This window comes from Schistocerca serialis, chromosome 2 (genome assembly GCF_023864345.2).
Source record: "Schistocerca serialis cubense isolate TAMUIC-IGC-003099 chromosome 2, iqSchSeri2.2, whole genome shotgun sequence".
NCBI classification, from domain to species: Eukaryota; Metazoa; Arthropoda; class Insecta; order Orthoptera; family Acrididae; genus Schistocerca; species Schistocerca serialis.
In genome coordinates this window covers 36,258,312-36,266,486 of record NC_064639.1, presented here as the reverse complement: position 1 = coordinate 36,266,486, position 8,175 = coordinate 36,258,312, and the positions used below count along the sequence as shown (strand labels likewise).

General features: G+C 41.5%; 1 non-coding gene across 1 annotated transcript; it reads right to left on the bottom strand.

Annotated features, from left to right (window-relative positions):
* Nucleotides 1-4,653: 4,653 nt before the first annotated feature.
* Trnas-gga (transfer RNA serine (anticodon GGA)) lies at nucleotides 4,654-4,737 on the bottom strand. The gene is given in 2 exon segments: nucleotides 4,654-4,688; nucleotides 4,698-4,737. It is a non-coding gene; the product is annotated as a tRNA-Ser (tRNA).
* Between the last annotated feature and the right edge of the window lie 3,438 nt (nucleotides 4,738-8,175).

The window sequence follows — 8,175 nt, the reverse complement described above, 5'->3', positions numbered from 1 at the left end:
CTAAAATATGGTGAAGATTTTAAGTTACTCAAAAATAGGAGGGATCGGTTGAACAAACAGATCATTGTCAGGAAACAATTGGAGGAACTAGTTCATAGAAGCATAAAAATTAACTGAAGTTCTAAAACCGATAAAAATTAGGAAGGCCAATACAGTAAAGAATAAGAACGTGTAACTTCACAAAAATGTTGAGTTTCTACAGCGTTGGTGATTGTTACTTATTGTTAGTGTTTGCAAACAGGTATAATGCGATAAAAATCGAATATAGTTGTTTAATAAGGTAACAGAGAAGAGAACAAAGATTGTCAGTCAGAACTGCCTGTCGATAGAGTAAACAAAAGATTAAAAATTATAACTGGAGTGTTCATAGAAGAAAAACAAAGTAATTCGGAGTTGGTAAATTTACTTGAGATAATGTCTTACAACAGATTCAAGAGAAACGAAAAGAACACAACTTGCAGACTCATATTTGTGACATCCAGTTTGAGAAATCATTCGATAGTGTAACTAGCTAAAAACTGCGAATCATATTAGAAAAAGAACGTAATTACAAGAACTGGATAAAAGTGGTAACAAGTCTACATGAAACGGCAAAAGCAGTAACATATTTAGGAACACAGAATTTAGAAAATGATAAAGAAGACAATTATACAAGGTACCCTTTGTCTCCAACACTTTAGATTAGCGACATCATCCAATGGCAAGTAGACTCAGGTATAAAATTAAGACAGACAGAATTTTAAATATTTCATTATGCAGGGTGTTTCACTAAACGTGTTTGCCTCTGTAAGTTACGAAGTAATAGGCGACGGAAATATTTATTGCGGTAGGTCACCATAAGAAACGTTACACTGTCTGCAGAGCTATGAACATAGTTTTTGTGTTATTATCCAAAGAGTTACAGCAGAAAGATACAATTCTTTAAATCGAGCAATAGTTGTTTCTATCATGCAGTGGACTCAGCAACACCAGCTACGTATATATCAATTTAAATTACGTTCCTATCACTTATAGTTTGGGAGCTACAACCCTTCAGAGTTTCAGGGGCAGATACGCAATGCGCCTTCTAAATGTGGTGCGCCCGAGATGTAACGTCGCCGGTGTCACGGAGCGAGAAGCTTCCTCGATGCGCTGCTAGACTGCCGACTGTCGCCGCACACGGCCGTATACCCAACAGTTAGAGCCACACAAACAAACGGGGCTCAATATACTACAGTTACTGACATCGGATGAAGACGGCATACACGAACAACGAGAACGTTGACATGTTGCTGACGCTCGGCGAGTGCCGGAGACGGAGGTGTTCGTTTAAGCTGCAGTACACCACGATCCTCATGTCACCTTACGAGCCGTTGCTGCAGTCGCTGGTGTCGGTCTCACATCTGTGTGGCGTATAGTACACGGCCACAGGTTTCACACGCACCGCCTGCCACTGACCCAGGAGCTGCATGGGAACGATTTCAGTGCGAGAGTTACATTCTGTGAATGGGCCATGCACAATTTCACGCTGGAGTCTTTACAAGGGGTTATGTTCCCCGATGAGTCCACGTTCACAAATTATGGTGCAGTGAATCGCCATAACGTGCGCTTCTGCGCCGCAGACAATTCTCGGTGGTTACGACCTGTCGACCGTCAACGTAGGTGGCCTATTAATGTACAGTGTGGAATCCTTGGGAATGAAATCATCGGTCCACACTAATTCCCAGGTACATTGACAGGTAAGTTATATCGCGTGTTTATAGTCGACAGTTTGGGTGGTCTCCTTGAACATGTGTGTCTACACAAGAAGGTCCATATCTGGATGCAGCACGATGGTCACCCATCCCATTCTGCGCTTGCTGTTGTGGAAGATCCAAACAACAGGTTTGCAGGAAGGTGGTTGGGGCGCCATGGTCCTCATTCATGGCCCGCAAGGTCGCCCGATTTAACACCATTAGATTTCTTTTTGTGGGGATATCTAAAGGATCGTGTTTATGTCACTGAGGACACATCCCCAGATGATCTAAAACGGAACATCGAGGACACATGTTGGTCCGTGACACCGGCGATGTTACATCACGTCCGCAGATCCTTTAGAAGGCACATTTCATTGTGCATTCAGGAACATGGACACACATTTGAACATCTCATTTAAAGCAACTTCCCACCGCCAGAACATCCATCACCCACCACACAGCCATGGATTATACAGCGTGTGGTATCTGCCCCTGAAACTTTGAAGGGTTATAGCTCCCAAACTAAAAGTGGTAGGAATGTAATTTAAATTGATGTATACACAGCTGGTGTTACTGATTCCACTGCATGATAGAAACAACTATTGTTCCATTGAAAAAAATTGTATCATTTTGCTGTAACACTTTGGATAATAACACAATAAGCTATGTTCATAGCTCTACATATAGTGTAACGTTTCTTTTGGTGACCTACCGCAATAAATATTTTCGTCGCCTATTACTTCGTAACTTAGGTTTAGTGAAATACTCTGTATATGCATCTGACATTTTAATAGTTCGTCAAATGGAAGACAGACTGAAAATTTTTGTGCATCTTTTAAATCAATCCTGTGAATGACATAAAAATATAGGGTAATCAGAGACTACAATGCAATGGTTAAGTTTTGAAAATATAACAAAGCAAATTAATTATATATAAAACATACTAATATGCTAAAAGTAATATCAGTATTTAAAATGTAAATACAAATTATAAGAACTGCAAGTGTTGCAAAAGGAACGTGGGTATGACGAGGAGATGCGTGCCGATGGTGACGTCAGCAGGTGTCTCACACTGCAGGGAGTCCGCCAACATACAGTAATTGTAGAATGGGCGATTGTGGATGCAGTCCACCAATTGTCGATATTTTAGTAGCCACTGCTCGTGCAGCGATTACTTCACGCTCATTTATGTTCAGACCTTGCACTACATTTTCTGCTGTTGTGATTGTTATACAAAAACAAACGAATACTGACGGAACAGCTCTTGAAGGCTCAACAATACCGGGGGCCGTCAGGTCATCCTCAGCCCTTAGGTGTCACTGGATGAGGATAAGGAGGAGCGTCTGGTCAACACATGCTCTCCCGGCCGCTGTCAGTTTTCGTGACAAGTGCCTCCACTTCTTAATCAAGTACCTCCTCAATTGGCCTCACAGGGGCTGAGTGCACCCGCTTGGCAAAGGCACTCGGTAGACGCGGACGATGACCATTGCAAGCGCTAGCCAAGGCTGACAGCGCTTCACTTCGGTGACCTGACAGGAACTACTGCTACCTCTGCAGAAAGTCCGTTGGCAAAATGATTTACACGTAATGTGTAAAGCGCATGAAGCTAACTGTTCTGACTAGTTATAGGTTCAAATGACAGAGTAAGATTTGAACAAAATCAGAAAATTAAGGATGAAATTGCGATACAGAAGGCAACTAGAAATAATTAGATGAATAAATATAAGAAATTATTGGTACATATTTTGTATACAAGGAGATAGTCGACTGAATTGGCAACGAAAGGAATCTGTAAAAACACTGAGTTCAGAGTCGTGCAGGATGGTGGATATGTGTTAAGACACCAAGGGAAAACTTTCACGGTACTAAGGAGAGACGTAGAGGGCAGAATACGTAGTAGGGAAACACAGCTGTTGGAATCCATATAAAATAAATGTAACTGATAACTTGCGGTTGTAAATATAAATATGAGCTTTGTTTTTTACGATTTTACAGGTGACGATGGAATGTGACGTTACTATTATTTTGAAATTTGTCATTTGTTCTTGCTAAAACACTGGAAGCACAGAAACTGTGTTGTCGAAACAAACTAATATTCACTGGAACGTTGATGTTGGATGTTATATTATTCATAAAAGCCTAAGTCAACAACGCCTTAGCAGGGGAGCAAACTGCGTATAAGCTCAATTTTCCAGGGACTTGTGCACAAAGAGTTTTTTTTTCTCCTTACGACAATTATGTCTCTTGTTCTTGTCACTTGGTTAAACAAATCACGTTCATGTGTCCTTGTTATCCAGCTGAACCCTTTCGAGTTGTTGTGTCTCTCCACCTAATACCTCACCACTACTATTAATGTCAAACATGACCACTGGATATGTATCTGGCTACAATTTATGACCCCTTTCAGCTTTCTCCGCACCCCTACTCCACACAGTCCTCTACGCCAACTGGCTGAGCTGAATTACGGTGATTCATGACCAAAAAATGACCGCAGTGGAAGGGGGAAAATGTCATGACTTATCCTGTTTGCTGAATTACTGTAATTTAATTATGTCATGGCGACTCAATTGCATTTTCTGTAAGCACTCCAATAAATGACCACTTTCCATGTGTATTTACAGTTTTGGGGCAATCTGTTGCAATTTTTACGCTGTTTGTTACAGTGTTGTCGATTTTTTCCCAGTATTCCCAATAAGCAGTTTTTAAGATCGTTATCCAAAAGCATACATAAATGCGAGACTTTAAATGTTTAATAGTAATCGTTGTGCGTTTTTCACACAAATACAATCTTGCCATATACCAAGTCCACCTTTCAGTGTAAGGAACTTGTTTTCGAATTATCAGTATGCCGAAATGGCTCTTAACTTCTGAGGTCATCAGTCCCCTAGAACTTAGAACTACTTGAAACTAACTGACTTAAGGACATCACACACATCCATGCCCGAGGCAGGATTCGAACCTGCGACCTTAGCGGTCTCGTGGTTCCAGGCTATAACGCCTAGAACCGCTCGGCCACCCCGGCCGGCAGTGTGCCGAAATGCTTTGCACTGAACTAATTGATTTGTTGTAATTTTTAACGTTTAACCTCTGTGAGCCGTATATAGTTGGTAAATTACACTAACATCCCAATTTTAAACAGTTTCCTGTCATCCACTTACGCTGCTACCACCATCACCACTACCATTGTGACAGGAACAGGAGAGGCATCTACTTTATTTAAAACGAACAAAATATTCTAGGAGGAGTCCTGTGGTCATGCAAATATCTGCCAGTGCCACTGCCACCACACCAAGCAGTCCAATGTGTGTTGTGGCACAACTGCCGTTGCTTTGTATCTGTGGATGAAACATTGCCAGCCAACAGTCACCAGCAGTGGCCACTCCTAAAATAACAGAATTTAAGGCACCCCTCCACGTAGTTGTTGGCAGTACTTCCAGAAATGAGATGTTATTCATATTCCGTCATTCTGACACATTTTCTCCATAGCAGGAGCTGTAGAATAAACAGTTTCACATGGTCTGTACTTAATTAAATGAGTAAAGGTTTCATGTAATTGTGTCCACTCTGCACACAGCCAGGAACGTTATAGATTTGAACACTTTCACCTGTGAAGTCATCTTTTCTCAACACACCTAATGTGCGATGCATGTTAAACAAATAGATATTACAAAAGCACCTAGCACACACAATTCTGAGCTGCGGATGAGTTCTACCAGTTTACCTTAGGGGGGAGCAAATGGCTAAAATGTATAAACTAACCCACAGATGAGTGATATAGATCGCATCCATTTCAACATCTTAATACTGCACCTAATACAATACCAGTGAGGTGTGACATAATCCCTTTATGGGCTTCAAATGTATACAAAATTTACATCTGATTACTGTTCAGCAATTGTGGTATTTTAGCCTTATTCCAGTAGAATGAACATCAGCAGATGTATCAACCTAGGTACGAGCAAGATATATTTTTTTAAGTGTGATTTACAAGTCTTTTAACTTTCTTAATGTTTGTTCATGTGAAGTCAGACACTATAGTTTTAAATCGTAGCTTAATACCATCTTCCTCTTGCAATTTGTTTCTGGAGTCGGCTCAAAGAAATACTGGTCATTATATCCTTCATGCGACGCCCAGTGGCGGAAAGCGTTGGGCTGTTTCCCATCACGAAAAATAGCCGAATTATATGTACCGTCAATCAATGCATGTCAGTGAAGTCCCAAAAGAGTCTCGATCATAGATTTATGAAATTCCATTAACTCCATGTCCTTAAATTGATACTGTTCAGTGTAGGAACTTAAGTTAGTAATAATTATGCTTTTCTTAGTATAACAAGCTCATGATATTGTATTTTGTCTCAGCCCACATGCACACTGTACATGCGCAAACTTTGCCCAAATTAGCTGGCTGATAGTGCGATGTGTGACCTACATTATGCACATGCTATCTCATCAAGATTATCAATACACTTATTAGTGGACATTTATGTCGGGTGTGTCTCCCAGAACAATCGCTGACCATATTTAAAAAAAAAAAAAATCACGACGTCGTAGATTGAGACATGTCTGCATGATTTGTGGACGTTTCTCTGTTTTTCCAGGAGCCTGATAGTTGTGGTCATTTGATAGTGACTGGGCCAAATATCTCACGAAATAAGCATCAAACGAAAAAACTACAAAGAACGAAACTCATCTAGCTTGAAAGGGGAAACCAGGTGGTGCTATGGTTGGACCGCTAGATGGCGCTGCCATAGGCCAAACGGATATCAACTGCGTTTTTTTAAAATAGGTACACCCATTTTTATTACATATTCGTGTAGTACGTAAAGAAATATGAATGTTTTAGTTCGACCAATTTTTTCGCTTTGTGATGGATGGCGCTGTAATAGTCACAAACGTACAAGTACGTGGTATCACGTAACATTCCGCCAGTGCGGACGGTATTTGCCTCGTGTTACATTACCCGTGTTAAAATGGACCGTTTACCAATTGTGGAAAAGGTCGAATTCGTGTTGATGTATGGCTATTGTGATCAAAATGCCCAACGGCTGCTCGGTATCCTGGACGACATCATCCAAGTGTCCGGACCGTTCGCCGGATAGTTAAGTTACTTAAGGAAAAAGGAAGTGTTCAGCCACATGTGAAATGTCAACCACGATCTGCAACAAATGATGAGTAGGTGGTTTTTTAGTTGCTATCGCGGCTAATCCACACATCAGTAGCAGACAAACTGCGCGAGAATCGGGAATCTCAAAAACGTCAGAGTTGAGAATGCTACATCAACATCGATTGCACCCGTACCATATATGTATGCACCAGGAATTGCATGGCGACGACTTTGAAGGTCGTGTACAGTTCTGCCACTGGGCACAAGAGAAATTACGGGACAATGACAGATTTTTAGCACGCGCTCTATTTAGCGACGAAGCGTCATTCACCAACAGCGGTAGCGTAAACCGGCATAATATGCACTATTTGGCAACAGAAAATCCACGATGGCTGCGACAAGTGGAACATCAACGACCTTGGCAGGTTAATGTATGGTGCGGCATTATGAGAGGATGGATAATTGGCCCCCATTTTATCGATGGCAATTTAAATGGTGCAGTGTATGCTGATTTTCTACGTAATGTTCTACTGATGTTACTACAAAGATGTTTCACTATATTGGCGGTGGCGATGTACTTCCAACGTGATGGATGTCCGGCACATAGCTCGCGTGCGGCTGAAGCGGTATTGAATAGCATATTTCATAACAGTTGGATTTGTCGTCGAAGCATCATACCATGACCCGCACGTTCACCGGATCTGACGTTCCCGGATTTCTTTCTGTGCGGAAAGTTGAAGCATATTTGCTATCGTGATCCACCGACAACGCCTGACAACATGCGTCAGCGCATTGTCAATGCATGTGCGAACAGTACGGAAGGCGAACTACTCGCTGTTGAGAGGAATGTCGTTACACGTATTGCCAAATGCATTGAGGTTGACGGACATCAAATGGCTCTGAGCACTATGGGACTTAACAACTTAGGTCATCAGTCTCTAGAACTTAGAACTACTTAAACCTGACTAATCTAAGGACATCACACACATCCATGCCCGAGGCTGGATTCGAACCTGCGACCGTAGCAGTCCCGCGGTTCCGGACTGCAGCGCCAAGAACCGCACGGCCACCGCGGCCGGCGACGGACATCATTTTGAGCATTTATTGCATTAATGTGATATTTACAGGTAATCACGCTGTAACAGCTTGCGATCTCAGAAATGATAAGTTCACAAAGGTACATGTATCACATTGGAACAACCGTAATAAAATGTTCAAACCTACCTACGTTCTGTATTTTAATTTAAAAAACCTACCTGTTACCAACTGATCGTCTGAAATTATGAGCCATATGTTTGTGACTAATACATCGTCATCTATCACAAAGCGAAAAAAGTGGTCCAACTAAAACATTCA